A 16751-nucleotide genomic window follows, 5' to 3' on the forward strand; every position below is an offset into this window, starting at 1 on the left:
CTACTCTCTGTCATACCCACTCCCGTATTTTTTTTTTTTTTTAGACTAGGTTTATGGCTATATTTTTTCCAAGGGAACCAAACAGTTACCTGTTTGAAGTACAAATAACACTGTGTTTAAAAACCGAAAATGCCAATTTGCATAGAAGTTTCCAAATACCCAGTTGGTTTGAGCCTTGCATTGCAGTGTCACTACCTGCTCTTAAATTTCTGCATGATGTATAGATAGTGAGGCAGGGACGGCTCGTACATCTTCAGGTTTCGATTCTACTAACTTGGGCTATATTTTCATTTATTTTGGCACATCTGTGGGTGTGGCAAGCAAGGCCAGGGTATTTATTTTGAAGCTTGTCCAATAACAGTTGGGAAGATTTTCACATTTTTAGAATTTTCATAGTAATAGTCATAATTTACAAAGAATTTAAAATTGTGCAGTCATTATTTTGCTTTTTTCTAGATATGCCCTGAAACAGGGTTGCTAACTATCATTCTACATCACAGGATTCAGAACAGTACCCTTTTGGAGCAGAAGCCTGTAATCGAGGAATTCCGTCTAATCAGTTCACTTTAAACGTGTTTCAAAGGTTTTCTTTATCCTAGTTGGCACCTGTGGCTATAGTTTGTTTTCACTGCTGAGGAATATTCCATGATGGAAACTGTAATTCATCTGTTTTTCATATCGGTGGACATTTGGATTATTTTGGGGAGGGTGTGTATGTCTATTCAGCCTTCATTTTTTCAGGATTGTTTGTAGAAGATAATGTAACAGTGTAACATCCTCTGCTACGGAGCCAACACGAACCCTGATGACAGCCACACAGACTCACGCACAGACTCTCAGGTGTTGTTACCAACGCACAGAACCATTTTCTTAAGTTGAAACACAGTAGCAGAACCTGAAGCCATGTGAACGGGTCCTCCGATCTTGCACTTGGAATTCACTTTTTATTACTATGTCTGCTAATTAGGAAGCATATCAATTATAGAGAAAACTGAGAATGTAAAATTATATGTTTATAACAGAAAAAAACTTATTTAATAGCCCAGAGCACATGGCTATGTTTTTCCCTCATGCCGCACCGTTTTCTTTGCTTGAAATGGGAAATGACACTTGAAGGCGGTTTTCTAGCGACTGTTAGACTGGCATAGTTCTTCAGAGACAGAGGATGTAAAGCACATGGAGAATTTCTGTTTGTGGAATGTGATTTCCCGGTCACCTCATTCAGGCTGCCGCCGCCTTCCCCTGTGGCCGCCTGCACCATGGGACGTCTGAGGAGGTCCCTGTTTCATCCTCTGGAAATTCTGAAAAGGAAGGAGAGGAGGGCGTGCAGGTTGTGATGCATTTGTGTTGGTCCTTCCAGCTTTTATTTGGAGTCTCGGCTGCCTTGGTGGTTCCCGCCTTTATGTCCCTAGCTCGTGGCTTCGTCCTTGTGTCTAATTCACAGGCAGAGGGATGGAAAGGGAAGTTGTATTCAGCCAACAGCTTGATGTTGTTCTCAAGGCTCAAATCGACTGGGTATTTGGAGACTTCTGTGCAAATGGGCATTTTTGGTTTTTAAACACGGTGTCTTATTTGTACTTCAAATGGGTAACTGGTTCTCTTGGAAAAAATATAGCCATAAAGCTGGTTCTTTAAAAAAAAAAAAAAGGAGTGGGTGTGAGAGAGTGGTTTAGAAATTACACCAGTAATAGTTGGACGTGGTGGCTTAGGCCTGTAATTCCAGCACTTTGAGAGGAGGAGGCAGGTGGATCCCCTGAGGTTAGGAGTTCCAGACCAGCCTGGTCAACATGGTGAAACCCCGTCTGTATTGAAAATATGAAAATTAGCCAGTCATGGTGACAGGCACCTGTAATCCCAGCTACTTGGGAGGCTGAGGCAGGAGAATCACTTGTACCCGGGAGGCAGAGGTTGCAGTGAGCCGAGATCGCACCACTGCACTCAACCCTGGGCGACAGAGCAGAAACTCCATCTCAAAATAGGAAGAAAAAAAAAAAGCACCCCGGTAATGGAAACCTGATTGCGTCATCTGTGATGGAGATGGCAGATTATTTCATTTTTAGTGACAGGATGAATTGGATATGTTTGCAGTATTGATCTTGACAAGGGAAATGGTGAGAACCAAATGTGCCTCCCAGCTTGGGCCTTGCCGTTGGCAGAAGACCCTGGCGGGCAACAGACTGCAGACTCGGAGACCGAGGGGAGAATTCTCACGCCTTGACGCTGGTGCAGTGTGTGCTTCTGGACTCCTGCTGGAGGGAGCGGCCCCTTTGCCTTGCAGGCTTTGGTGCAGTGGAGACCTTAGGACCTGCCCCTCCTGGCACACCTGTGGGTGTGGCGAGCAGTGCCAGGGCTGAGGCACAGGTGCTGAGCCCGGAACGTGGGACGGGAGAGGCTGCACAGGCCGGCAGGCGTCTGCTGCAGCAGCCGGGGGTTTCTGCAAGGGGGCGGGGCGTTAGTTTTCCTCCTTGAATTTGGGTGGGGAGGGTGTCCTGGGGTGCTGTGTCTGCACTTGTGTTCCTCTGAGGTCAAGTTGTGGCCCCGAGTCCTTGTCCCTCTGCCAAAGTGAGGGTTTGCCCATTTTCAGGTCAGATTTCCCTTGGGTCCGGGTCTCTAGGAGTGGGGCACATTCGAAGGGGGCGTGAACACGGTGGACGCCCGTGGGCCTCTTCCTCTCCCCTCAGCTCCTGGGTTGTGTGTGAAGAGCTGCCCAGCGGAATCACTCTCTTGCCTGGTGTTTCATTCACCAGAAATCGTTCTCACTGTGGACTCGTGAGTCAAATGTAATTCACGAATGAAACGTGCTGTTGCTGGATGCCACACACAGCATCAGGAGCTTAGTTGGGGATTATATGATCTTACCCTACACCTCAAAAGTAAAGACTGTAGTTGTCAGGCCTCTGATCCCAAGCCAAGCCATCGCATCCCCTGTATCTTGCACGTATATACACCCAGATGGCCTGAAGTAACTGAAGAATCACAAAAGGGCAAATGCCCTGCCTGGACTTAACTGATAACATTCTACCAGAAATAAGTGAAAATGGCCGGTCCTTGCCTGAAGTGATGATTTTTTTTTTTTTTTTTTTGGTGAAATTCCTTTTCCTGGCTCATCCTGGCTCAAAAAGCTCCCCCGCTGAGCACCTTGTGACCCCCACTCCTGCCCGCCAGAGAACAACCCCTCTTTGACTGTAATTTTCCTTTACCTATCCAAATCCTATAACACGGCCCCACACTTACCTCCCTTCCCTGACTCTCTTTGGACTCAGCCCGCCTGCACCCAGGTGAAATAAACAGCCATGTTGCGCTCACAAAGCCTGTTTGATGGTGTCTTCACACGGGCGTGCATGACAATAGTTAAGGGGATACTGAAGTGTTTGGCAGCTCCAAGAACTTTTTCAGTTTGTGTCGGGACATTTTAGGCAGAAGGAAAAGCTTGCTTAGAGAATCTTATAGAAATGTTTGGTGCAGTGCCATTAACTCGTGGAATAAATGTGTAACTTTCGGTGGAGGCCCTCTGGGAAGAGCTTCACTTTGAGTGCACCCTGGTCTGCTCGCTACAAGAATCGGCCGTGTCATCCCGCTTTCCGTGGGTCTGCAGGTGTGCGTGGTCCATTGCCCTGCACTGTGGCCATGGAAGGGAAGATGATCTGGAATGTTGGCGACAGTTATCGGTGTGTGTTGGTGTGTGCTGCTTTCTACAGGGGAGAACATTTCTGTTTAATAAACATCTCATCAGGATGATGACTGCAAGATATTTGAGTCTCATTCAATAGTGTTTCGGGGTTCCTTCTGTTTTTAATCTGCTTTCTAGCACTAGGCAAGTGAAGACATGGAAAGTACAAACCCATCGAACTTGTAGAGACATGATGTTGTGTAGGAGCAGACTGTAGCCTCTGGCTCTGTTTAAAGATTGTAGTAAACCTCTTACCTGGCATGGTCAGGGTGTAAGTTATCTTGTTTAATCGAAATGTGTATGAGTCAAAGCTGGCGCCTGCATTGTTGATGAAATACCAGATTTTAAGGGAACATGTCAATGTGCCGTAAGATACCAACAAAGTTCCTCATTGATGTTCGGTGCGGGTTCGGAGGAGCTGGGCCTTAGGTCACCGGGGTCGTCTCTGGGAGCAGATGCTCAGTGTGGGCATTAGTCACTTAGCCTTTCCAGAGCCGAGGAACAGCTCTCTGTGGTGGTTTTTGGAACCTGCATTTTGAGTCAGTTTGTCCCACTTGACTCAAAGTTGCCGCGCAGTTTCAGACCTTTGCCTCCACCGTGCGCTCGTTTTCTTGTCCTCTGATAACTGCCTCAGTTGCCCCGGCCTGACATTTGAGCCTCGTCGTTCATGGACACAGACTCCGTGGTGGGGCAAAGGCCGCGACTCCAGCTTGCACAGTTCCGTGCCTCTCACCATGGTTTATCACATCACTCCCAGGATCTCCCGTTTAGAGGAAGAGTGTCCCTTTCCTGCAGGCCCTGTGTGGTGTGGAAACCACCCCTACCTACCTTTCTCCCGTTTGAACTGTACCGTGAAGCTATTTCTGTCCTAGCCAACCGTCAGAATTTAAGGAGCAGTAATTTATGTAACTTATTACACGCTTCTCAGCAGTTCTTTATGAATTTCATTCTGTTGTGAAATTGCAGTTTTCATGGCTATGCTGGTCTCAGGTTGTGGCCCTTGAAATGAATTGCCTTCCCCATTGTGTGTTAAGGTTGTGCCTGGGAGCGGTTGAGGCCTCACCTCTGCTTGGGGAGGCGGCTTTGCTCTCCTGACAAGAGAAAGAATCTTTTTTAGAACATTTCTAATGTGGTTTTTGCTTCCAGACAGAATTACTTTTTTCACAGAGACAGCCACTCAAGTCATAAATTATGCTCAGGATGGACACACGGGTCAGCTGGCAGAGTGGAGTCCAGAACAGACCCAAAGATGCAAAAGCAGTTCAGTGGAATTTGAGTCTTTTCAACAAATGGTGCTGGAATTATGGGACAGGCGTATGAAAAGAGTGAAAACAGGGAGAAATTCCTGTATGAAAATTAAGGTGGACCATAGCCCTGCATGTAAAATGCCAAACTACAAAACCTGTAGAAGAAACGGAAATTGTCGAGACCTAGGGTGAGAGCTCTTAGCCATACCATGATCCATAATCAAGGAAGAAAACAAGTAGGTAAGACTCATCAAAATTAAACTTCTAATATAAAAGACACCTGTAGGGAATTGAAGAGACACATTTTTGATAGATGGGGAGAAGATGTCTATGAACCGTGCAGCCGGCAAAGGACTCGTATCCGGAATGCACAGGACTCCCACGGCTCATGACACAGAACAAACCACCTGACTTAAAAGCGGAAGAGACCTGAACAGATGCTTCGCTGAGAAGGACGGGAGGATGGCCCGAAAGCATCTGAAATGACCTTCAGCGTGACTGGTTGCACTGAGATGTGCACCGAAGCCGCAGTGAATTTGTTCACACCCCTGCTGGAGTGCCTGACTAAGGTCTTCCGACAGCCCCAGGTGCTGGTGAGGACAGAAAGTTGGGACTCCTGTGCGATGCCGGGGTTCAGCATGGTGCAGACAGCTTGGTGGTTTCTTACAAAACTGAACTCACGCAAACGTGGGTCCCGGTGACCGCACTCCTGGGTATTTACCCTAGAGAAACAGAAGCTGATATTTAAGAAAAACTGTGCCCAGATGTTAATAACGCTGTCTATAGTTGCCCAAAACAGGTTACAATGTGCCACAGCCATACGTGGAATAATAAACACCCAGCAGCCCCGAGGCCTGGCTGTTGATCACAGGACACCCTGGCTGCACCTCCAAGCACGATGCCCAGGAAATCATGATTTTGCGAGTGTTTTGCCACAACACTCGCAAAAGACAGACCCGGGGGATGGGAGAACACAGAGAGGGTGGTTGCTGGGAATGGGAGGGTATGCTTATGAGGCCTCGTGAGTGGGTTTGGGGCTGTTGGACTGTTCTGCTTGTGTGATGATGATTATGGGAATATTTGTGCTGAAATTCACAGAACTGAACACTGTCCACTTTACTGTAATTTTTAAAAAGTGGTAATATGCTCATTTTCAGGACTGTTTTTAATGGAAGATGGAGTTTGCAGATGATTTGTTAGGGCAAGCCTGTCTCAATAGTTGGTAGACGATTCGTTAGGGGCCTGTCTCAGGGCCCTTGGGTTGGGTTGGGTTAGGTTGGGTTGGGTTCGGTTCGGTTCAGTTGGAAAAGCCTTCCCTGTTGCGGGCAGTAGCATGGGGCACGGAAAGGATATCAGCAAGGAAACACGTAGAATCCTTTGAGGAAACGTGTATTTCTAACTTGCTATAAGATAGAATTGGAAATTGTAACGGTTTTGTTTCCTAGAATCTTGGTAGAATAGGGAAGACAGTGTAATAAAAGCTAATTTTGAAATGAAGAATTTGAAAGATTGCAACAGCAATAGCTCTAGGAAGTCACCCTGGAAATGTTTTTAAAGATGTTCAGTAGCAATAGCTCTAGGAAGAGTCACCCTGGAGTTGCTTCTTGAGCATTGGTTTCCTGGCTGTATCTTCCGACTTTCATTTTTGAGTTTTGCTGTGAGTTGGGGATGTGTGGGAATAGCCATCCCCAGGTGTTGGGTAGGAGTGGCCCTGCAGGGGGTTGCATGTGCCCTGAGGCACTGTTACCACCTAGCTTGGAACATGGGGACTCTTGTCAGTGGCTGGAGTAAGAGTACCATCCTGGCAGGCTGGGGGAGCCCCGGGGTGGTCTGGGCACTGTCCTCCCTGCCTGCTGGACGGCAGCTGGAGGAGCTCTAAGGCTGCCTGCCTCGTGGCTGTCAGCGCAGCAGCTCCTCCTGGCCCTGAAGCAAGCTTTGGGTCCATGAGTCTCTGAGCCGGCACTTGTCTCCTGGGACCTCCGCCACTGTCCTGAGGGCCCTGGTGCCATTTTCTCGGTAGGACCCAAGCCTCAGGCAGCTGCGACACCAGATTCGGTTGCTTTCCCTGCCGTCTCTTTCCAGCACAAGTGCTCACCTCACTCAATGTAGAGCCTCAGGTTCCCTCAAGATCCCCAGAGATGGAATCTCCCAATTTTACAAGATAGTTGGTGACAAGATATGAGTGGCACTGATTTAACTCAGCTTCCAGAGTTTAAGTTCCCAAGACACAGTCCTGCTCCTTCCTGGGCCTCATCCTGTGTGGCTGGTGTGGATGCGGGGTTTCCGGAGGGTGGGGCTGAGCCAGGTCAGCAGCAGGGGGATGACTCATTATTGATCGCTCAATGCCTTGAGGGTAACTAGGATTAATGACCTTTATAGGGCTGTAGGCTTGGGGTACGTGTGTATGTATGTGTGTGTGTGTGTGTATATATATATATACACACACATATATATGTGTGTGTGTATATATATATATTTAAACAAGGTGGACACGGTTGTCACTGCATTTTTCTGACATGAAACGTGGAGAGCAGAGGTTTTAGGAAACTCCTGGAGCCACACTGTCAGTGGGGCCTGGGCGGTCTGGCCTTAGATCCTGCACTGTTTGCCCCTCGCCACGCTGTCAGCAGACCTGGGTGGTCTGGCCTTAGAACTCATGCTGGTTGCCCCTCCCTGCCACGTTATGGGGTTTTTCCTGTCTCTGGGCAGCATTTGATAGCTTGTGAAACAAGAGCAAGACTTACTATGAGTGGATATGCCGTTATCTGAGATCCAGAACGTTTCCTGGACCTGGCGTTGCCGATGTCACGTAAGGGAAGGTAAAAACATTTTCATTGTGGTCACTGGGGCTCCTGAATGGTGTTTTTCCCAGTGAAAATTGACTCATAAAAATCTGTTAACTGAACACTATGTGAACAGGAAGAAGTGTGTTGGGCTCTAGTTAAATGTCTCAGAGCCACAGAAGTAAATGAGGGCACCTTCCAAGCACAGCCTCCCAGAGGAGGCCAAGGACTTTTGCCTGGAGGGTTTGCCATGAAGCAGGACTCGGGTAGGGCTGGTCTGCCTGGAGAGGCCTCTGCCATGATGTAGGTTAGTTGAAGTAGTTGAGGGGTGCTGGCGTGAAGTCGGTGGTCCCCGAGGAAGCCCCTAGCAAGACCGGTTTCTGTGGGATGGAAAACTGCTGATCAGTGGCTGTAATCCTGGCTTCACGGGTCTGACGTACAATCCTGCACTTGGATACCTGGATCCCAGCCAGGTCAGATGGACCTGAAAGGACAATTGGACTGTGACGGCTGCACTCATTCTCAGTATCTGTAGGGTCTCCTATGTGTGTGTGTGTTTCCACTTTCTTTCAGCACAATTTCTCTCTCCCAGTGAAGTAGCGAGAAACAGAAGGAAACATGGAATGAAGATGTGATTGAGGAAAGTGGGGTGTGGTCTTCGACCTTATTTTGCTTTTGTTGGTGCTCAAGAACTCCACCTGACCTCAGAGCTGAGCGTTTCTGCCAGAAGGTCCTGCCTTTTATCCTACCCCGATGGCTGTTGAGACACTCCAAGAAGCTTCGTTAACAAGTTGCCTTTTCCTTTTACAGCAGTTGGATGTATTTGCAGCAAAACAAAGGAATAACCCCCCAATATGGTGATGAAATGCATTTAAGTATAGATAACATTCAGTCTTGAAGGGCCTGGGATTTTAATCATCTTTGGGTCATGTAATTAGTGGTGTTGGTGATTAAAATCTCCTGACAGCTTTGTTCTGCCACGTCCCTCAGTTTTGAATGATGATCTTCCTGGTTGTACCTTGGAGGGTCGTTTGTGTCAGTAGAGAGCAGAGTGGTGGTTCCCAGAGGCTGGGAAAGGACAGAGGTGAGGCCCCTGAAGGACGCTGGTCTTCCTGGTTTAGGGGTTTGGGGCTCAGCCACCTTCCTGTGTCCGTGTAAATTATACCCAGGATTATTTTCACTTGCCCCACTTTAGTTGAGCATTGGAGCTTCAGGATGTGCTTGCCCACGTCACCTGGGCTGTGATCCTGGAGTTGGGTGAGACATTCCTGGATTTATAGAATTACTCTGAGATTATTGAAAACAGAAGCACTTGAGGCATTCGTAATGCTATTTCCTGAACATAACTTATGTTCAGTTCTTCAGAAACTTTTATCTGAGGAAGCATCTATAATTTTTGTTTTGTGCCACTCAGTGCTAGAAAGAATTGTGCAACACTCAAGTGAGTGGCATTATTCTTCTCCCTCCACCATGCAAGCCAGATTAAAGGTACCTCTGGCTCCCCGCAGTCTTCTCACCTGCAGGGTGCCTGGCGTAGCAGTGTGCTGCCTTCTTCTGTCTTCTTTCTGGGGAGAATCAGTCGTGTTTGTGTGTGCTGCTCAGCTCAGCCTGGTGCGGTTGTGTGGGTGAGGAGCTTGGTTGCTAGGTGACCCTCCCAGGCCTGCCTCCCACCTCCCTAGGCCTTGTTCTAAACTGACAGATAACCAGTGTCTTTTGGAAGAGGACAGCAGCAGGGCAGGAGAGAGTTTGTTCACAGTTTCTCCTCGCACTGATGTTTGAGCCTTCATCCAGCCTGGGCGCTTCTACAGAGCTGCCTTTGTGTGTTGCAAACCACTTCCTCCCAGTAACCGTGCTTTCAGAGGTTTGGAAATGTGACTTAACTCATCTTCAATTTAAAGCATACTATTAAATTTTAGTGTTGAAATTGATGTATTTTATGGCCTTTATTTGATTTCTCTTGATTTTTTTTCCCCCATATGAGACATGGCATCTTAAGGGAGACAGCCTGGTGTTGGCCCTCTTTCCTAAGGATGGAAGTGAATTCTGAAAGCCCTTTATGTAGGCAGCGAAATAATCAGGGAATCGTTATTATAGCTATGCCTGTCCATGTAAAGCGAGCACCACTCATAAGCAGAAAAAAGTGCAGCCCGGGGGCAAGGTGAGCCCTAATGCTGCCTGTGCCTCACCTCCCTGCCATGAGGAACGAAAGTGCAAGCGCAGGTAGTTGAGTTAGCCTCCAAGCCCAGCCTGTGCCCCCCTCACATCCCTCTGCTTCTGCAGGGGCACAGGCCATGCTGCCACCCCTCGCTCAGTGCCACGGCTGATGCGTCAGGAACAGGGGTTACTGTCCGCCCCTTGTTCAGTGCCAGGGATGATCTGTCAGGATCCCTCGTGCTCATCTGGTCCTCATGTCTTCATCACCAGCCTCCTGCTGGTAACGGGCTTATTACCTTGGTATGGGTAATAACATACCCATACCAACGTATGTAATAACATACCCATACCAACGTATGTAGTAACATATCCATACCAACGTATGTAATAACATACCCATACCAACGTATGTAATAACTTACCCATACCAACGTATGTAATAACATACCCATACCAAGGTGTTGTGGGGCGGTGCTCAGTCCTCCGAGGGAGGGAATCGGCTCTTACCCGATTCATATTCACCAGGACCGGGGAATGTGTTCTTGTTCCATGTCCTGGATGCCAGGAAGTCCTTGCCCTGGACCCTGTAATGCCCGGGGTCTTCCTGAGAAACGCTGGTGGCCACTGGAGCACAGCCCGGCCCCCTCCAGTTTCTCTGTTTTGTAACTGCACTTGTGTTTAGCAGGTCTTCCAGGACTTAGACCCTGCTTGGTGTGAGCCAGGTTTTGTGTGGAAGGAGGACAGATCCGAGCCGGCAACCAACCAGCCCAGAACCATCTTTTATGCTTCCAGATTCTGTGGCCAAAAACTTACCCGTGGACATTGAGGGTGGTGCATTTCTGCTCCAAGACGTGTGTGGACTCAGCTGGAGGGATAGAAAGGACGTGGAGCCTCTTCACTCCTGGCCTGGGCTTGGACCTGCTGTGTAGCCTCTCAGTGACACCAGGGCCCCCTTGTGTCACAGCGGCCTCGGGTTGCTGGCACTGCCCCAGGATGTCCCAGGCTTCATGATGTCCAGGCTCCCCTGGCATGGTGGCCTCAGGTGGGTGGCACTGCTCTGACGGACGTCCCAGGCTTCATGATGGTAGGGCCTCCTTGTGCCATGGCGGCCTCGGGATGGTGGCACTACCCCAGGGTGTCCAAGGCTCCAAGGCAAGTGTTCCGTCCAGCGAAGGGAAGTTGTACTGTAAGGTCTAGTCTCGGAAGATGCCTGGGGTCCTATCCTTCAGAGTGGTCCTACACTCACCACAAATCAAGCCAGGGGAGGCCCTGCCAGAATTTGCAGCTGTGTTTCAGGTTGTCCCACAAGACCTCTTTTATTTTGGGTTAGTCAGGTATATAATTCTTTTTCTCTTTGGTTATTTTAGAGACAGGCAAAAAAAAAAAAAAAAAACCTTTTTGTGGCCCAGGCAGTGGTGTGAGCACAGCTTACTACAGCCTCAACCTCCCAGGCTCAAGCAATCCTCCTGCCTCAGTCTCCTGAGTAGCCAGGACCCACAGGCACATGTTCCACGTGTCCCCATGCCTGACTTATTTTTGTATTTTTTGTAGAGATGGAGTTTTGCAATGTTGCCCAGGCTGGACTCGAGCTCCTGGCCTTATGCGGTCCAGCTGCCTCAGCTTCCCAATGTACTGAGATCACAGGCATGAGCCACCGTGCCTGGCCAAGTGTGTTTCTAATTTCAAAGTTAAGAGGACCCAGAGTCAGTTAATGACGTCTCTACTGGAACATGCTGCTTATAGTACATTAGGAAAAATCATCCAGAACTTGGAAACGGGGCTGGACAGACACAGCCCTTCGAGGTTGTATGATGAACCCCTGGGGTTTTTAACCATCTGGAGGGATGTACCATGTCAGACTCACTGTTGTCGACGGGCTGAAGCCCAGGTTTCATGAGGTTATGTGTCGGCTTGTAGTCCTTTCTCTGGCAGAGATGCGAGTGACTTCTGCTGACTGAGAGGCTCAACTCAGAGACTTCATGGCCTGAGGGACGGCAGCCTGTTTGAGCTAATCGAGCAATCTCGCGCTACCCTTATTTTCTGAAACGCCTATGAGTGACTTCTCACATGGTCTTTGAAGCCGTTTCATGCCCGCGCTCCTTGGTAATGATCGAATGCTTTTTTTGACCCCTCGTCCCCTTTCTTTGGGGTGTTCCAGTCTCAGTTCTCATGTGTTCTGCTTCTACGGGAATTTCTGAAGCTGCTGAGTGTAGAAAGCACTGAGGAGGCTGTGCTCCCACCCCTGTGAGCCTTCCAGGCATCATCCTCTCCCCTTGGCGAGGCGGCGTCCATGGCACACCGAGGAGGCTGTGCTCCTGTCCCCCGTGAGCATTCCAGGCGTCCTCATCTCCCCTCCAGGGGGACAGAAGGAACCTTTCAAACCCTTCTTAAACTTGTTTTCATGTCTTTGTTTTAACAGATTTCTTTGCATCGTCTCCCTTATCCAGAAGTGAGGGTGAACGCTGAGTTATTCACGGGAGTCAAGAAACCACACGCAGCCCAAAGTGACGTTTGTTTCCCTGGAATTATTTGTGTGTGTTCACCTTAAAATGCAACTCAGTAAAACAGGTGTGTTTTGAGGAATGACTTTAAATTACCCAGGTAAAAATGTGACAGTTAAATTTCATTGTCTGTGCGGGTGTCCACAACCCCCTTCTGTGATTGCGTGTGAGTTTGTGACTTGTGGTTATTTTTGAAGAAAGAAAATCTGTTGCTGAGGACTTCAGAGGGTGTGCTGGGATTGTGTAGAGTGGACATCGGGGGCTTCAGTGTGTGGCTTCCTTGAAGAGGTTCAAATTAAGGCTGAGAGTCCCTACTCCAAAATGCTCCAAAACCTGAAACATTCCGAGCTTCCCCATGACGCTGGAAGGAAATGATTTTCGGAGCACTTTGGATTTCAGGCGGGGGATGCTCAACTGGAAATTGAAATATTGCAAGACCCTTCTGGCCCCAGGAGCTTGGATAAGGACATGGAGGGGGCCTGTGCCGGGTGTCCCTGGAGTGTGAGGCAGACTGGGCTCACCGGACTGGTTTTTGTAGGAGCCACAGAAGGGAAAGAGGGTCAAAGTGGCCACGTGTGACTCCTGAGAAGTCTGGACCAGAAGGAGGTGGGCACGGAGGGCAGCAGTTGAGTCCCCAGTGTCCGGGGCTCCTGTCCCTGGTGGAGTTGAGAGCCTCCGCTAGTTGTGGCCTCTCCCCTGTCAGCAGCCACTGAGGCCTGAAGGGAGAGGGGGCTGAGGAGAGGAGGGAAGGATAGGCCTGCTTCTGGAGAGGGCCGGCGTCGGCCTGTGCTAGCCGCGTGTGTTACTCCTGCGTCCAGGGTGCACGGCCATGCCTTGTGGTGTAGTGCTTCCCGGGATGCACAGTACTCTTGTCTGCAGTAACGGCTTTGTCTCCGACCCTTGGAGGCAAGTTACCTTTTTCCCCAGTGAAAAGAGGTAAAAAAATCTTACAGAAATGCATTTGTTCTAATGTCTATTTTCCGATAAGACATGGTCGCTTAGGCTAAATCTTGGGGAGGTCAAGGCAGGAGGATCACTTGAGGCCAAGGGGTTGAAGACCAGCCTGGACAATATAGCAAGACCCCATCTGTATAATAGAAAAATTAGCTGAGTGTGGTGGTGCATGCCTGTGGTCCCCGCTACTCTCGAGGCTGAGATGGGAAGATCACTTAAGGCTACAGTGAGCTGCGATTGCTCCACTGTACTCCAATCTTGGTGACAGAGCCAAGACCCAGGCTCAGAAAGAAAAGTAAAAAAAAAAAAAAAAAAAAAAAAAAAAAATCCAGAAATGTCATTTTCTTTTTAAATCATCCCAAAAGAAAAATCGTTTTTTTCTAAGAATGTAAGGGAAACTGATATGATTGTTTCTCCTTTTCAGATATTTACAGTAGTCCGTCCACATCATCTGTCACCTCTCATCTCATTACAGAGCAGCAGGTTTCTTTGAGGTTAGTGGTGTTTCTCTGTGTCGCACCTTGGAGAACAGCCAGCATGAAACCTCTTACCACGATCGTGTGCATTGTTTGTAGTCCCAATTAAAATCCTCTCCAGAGACGCCTGTGCTGCTTATTATAGCAGAACTTTGGTTGTGCTGAAATGTGCATTCAGCTAATGGTTTTAAGTTCATATCTGAGATAATGCTGTATAATTCATGAAGCATATGGGATCAGTAATGATTGAAGATAATTCTGGCTGATGTCATTTAGAGGATATTTTTCACTTGAAGTTAAAACTTCCTTCGCGATAGTCATTTTGGGATTCATTTAACTATGTGCTTTATTTCATAGCTCAAATTTTCATTAGTCATTTCATAACACAGGGTTTTGAAAGCAGATTTGGCAAAATCTTTCTAACAAAATATTTGCTTATGACGTCCCAAGGAACAGCACTCATAATTGCTGGTAACTGTGGTTATGAGAGAAGTCACTGATGGCTGATGATAGAAGTCACTTGAACGTGAAGGGCTGCTTTGTGAGGCAGATGGGGTTTGAACCCCGACCCTCCTGATACACCAGCCCTGACCCTGGCCTTCTCTCCTCTCCACTGGAAGATGAGAAGGGTGCCAGCATCCACCTCACAGGCCGTCCTGAGTACCCGGGACTAAGGGCTTGTGTTCCTCTGGCAGGCGGCGCAGATGTGGGGGCTTGACGATATACACACTGCAGGCTGCCAGTGTCGGGGTAATCCAGTTTTAGTCATAAAGGTTGCATTTGCTTTGCTCCCCTGCAGACCAGGTGCGGTGCTGCTGTTGTAACAGGTGTGTGGATCCTCTTGGGTGGTCCTCAGGTGGACAACGAGTCACCGATTCAGATTCCCAGTGTTAGATGTGAGGGGACCATGGACCTCATGTGTTCAGAGGGGAGGAGTAAAAAGCTTCCCTTGTAATTCCAGGACTGTCTATCCCAGGAATGCCAAACCACTGGCTTTCACCTGACGCCGTCGTAGGTGACACTGTATGGAAATGAGGACTCATGTTCCGCATACCTGAGCCCAGTACCCATCTCCCTTCAGGGCCGTGGCCGAGCCCTCTTGATTTCGCTGGGTTGCCAGCCTGGGGATCTGTAAGCCCAGTGACGTCTCTGGTCTCGGCCCCCGCTCCCCGTGGGGACAGGAGGTGGCTTCAGGAGGCTGGTGATGAATGCCTGAATAAAGCCGACTTGTGACTGCAGTTCTGTCTAAGGGCCTCCCCGGTGTTAGATGTCAGTAAATGACACCTGTGTGTGGATCTCATGTGATGAGAGAAACAGTGGGGGAAACCAAAGCTTGTGGAGTCTGCAGGTTCTGGACTTGGGGTTGTGTGTACTTGTGTACTTGGTGAGGGGTGTGATGCCTGGAATGAGTGTGCACGTGTGTCATGTGCGTGTGTGGTGAGTGTATTTAGCAGGTGTGGCTGGAGTGAACATGTTCATGTGTGTCGTATGTATTTGAGGGTGTGTGTGGAGTGTGTACACGCATCATATTTGGTGAGTGTATTTGAGGGTGTGTATGGAGTGCATACATCCGTTTGCATGTATAGTATTGGGTGAAGGGGTGGCATGTGTGGAGCCTGGGCCGGCTCGCCTGAAGACCCCGTGATGGAAAGATGCACCCCTCTGCCCGGAAGGAGTTGAATCTTTGTGGCGCTCAGGACGCATGGTTCATCTCTATATAAAGGCAGAGTGTGAAACGCCGTGGAGGCTGAGAGAAGACATGTGGTTAGCAAGTATGAGTGAGACGTTTGGGGCTTGTTAGCACCTGGCGTGTGTGCAGCAAGCTTTGCTGTCTGCACACGTGTGATCCTTAGAACCCTGGCGTGTGGAGCCGTGAGGCTGTCGAGGGCCCCCAGCTCCTGGCAGGCTGAGGAGTTCCCTGTAACCACCAGGAGAACCGTGATTGAAGGCTGTCACTCAATCCCAAGTCCCAAAAGGGGCTCCTTTCAGAGAGGAAAACACCCCTAGAGCCTCGGGCAGAATTCAGCGATTTTTCATATAATGTTACTTAGGTTTCGCAAACATGAAACCAAGAACATATTTCAGAATGCTTATGGTTCTTCTGTAACCATGGAAACAAAGTAATTTGCAGTCGATGGACAGTTTGCAGAAGCTGAACTGCCCACATCATGAGCACGGCACTCTCCCTACCGCCCTGGGCCTTGCTCCAATTTGCTGGGGAGGCTTTGCAGGGCCTCTTGGCTGGGATACCTCTCTCATGTCCCATGTTGCTACCCCTGGTCACAGCCATACTACTGGGCACCTGTGCCGTGAGGACACTGAGTGGACACGGAGCCGCGGGGCAGCAGTTGGTCAGGAGGAGGTGGCATCCACATGGCCCGAAACAGGTTTCTGTTCATTAAGAATGATCGTTGCAATAAAAACATAGAGTGAAAGAAAACTCTCTACTGACCTGAGAATGCGTCAGCTGAGTTGGATGGGGGAAGTGCAGTGAGGAAGGTGAGGACTGAAAGGAAATGAAGGAGGGAGAGGAAAGGAGGGAAGGGAAGTGAAAGTGGGAGGGAGGATGGGAGTGAAGAGGAAGATGGAGGAGGAAGAGAGAGGGCGGTGGGCAGGAGCCTGGGAAATGAGTCCCAGAGTCGGTTCCTGACCGTCGTGGGTGCGTCAGAGCTGATCTTCCAGGAGAGGTGGCCTGGGAGGGCTGACCCTTAGGAAGTGAGGGCTGGGGGGAGCTGATTTTTTGGCCCTCAGCGGGGCTGTTGCTGACCTGAGATGCAGTCGATGGTTATCCCGAAGAGGTCGTCTGCACAGCCACCGTTTGCTGCCAGGTTGGAGAGAGAAGTGCTCCCCATGGGTTCTTTCTATTTTGTGGAGTTTTCCCAGTATAGCTGAGCAGCCTGTCAGTGGAACTGTCAGTGATTACTAACGTGTCTGAATTCTATAGAGCAGTCGGCCAGCTTCCGATC

At 49.1% G+C, this 16751-nt stretch overlaps 1 protein-coding gene across 1 annotated transcript in view; it reads left to right on the plus strand.

Annotated features, from left to right (window-relative positions):
* LOC141408706 (uncharacterized) overlaps positions 1–16751 on the plus strand; it is a 136961-nt gene that overhangs the window by 85600 nt on the left and 34610 nt on the right. The window contains exons 7-8 of the mRNA XM_074018074.1: positions 10647–10896; positions 12274–12422. The gene's annotated coding sequence lies outside the window, so the exon portion shown is untranslated. The remainder of the gene's footprint in view (positions 1–10646; positions 10897–12273; positions 12423–16751) is intronic.

Source organism: Macaca fascicularis, chromosome 15 (assembly GCF_037993035.2).
Source record: "Macaca fascicularis isolate 582-1 chromosome 15, T2T-MFA8v1.1".
Classification (NCBI taxonomy): Eukaryota; Metazoa; Chordata; class Mammalia; order Primates; family Cercopithecidae; genus Macaca; species Macaca fascicularis.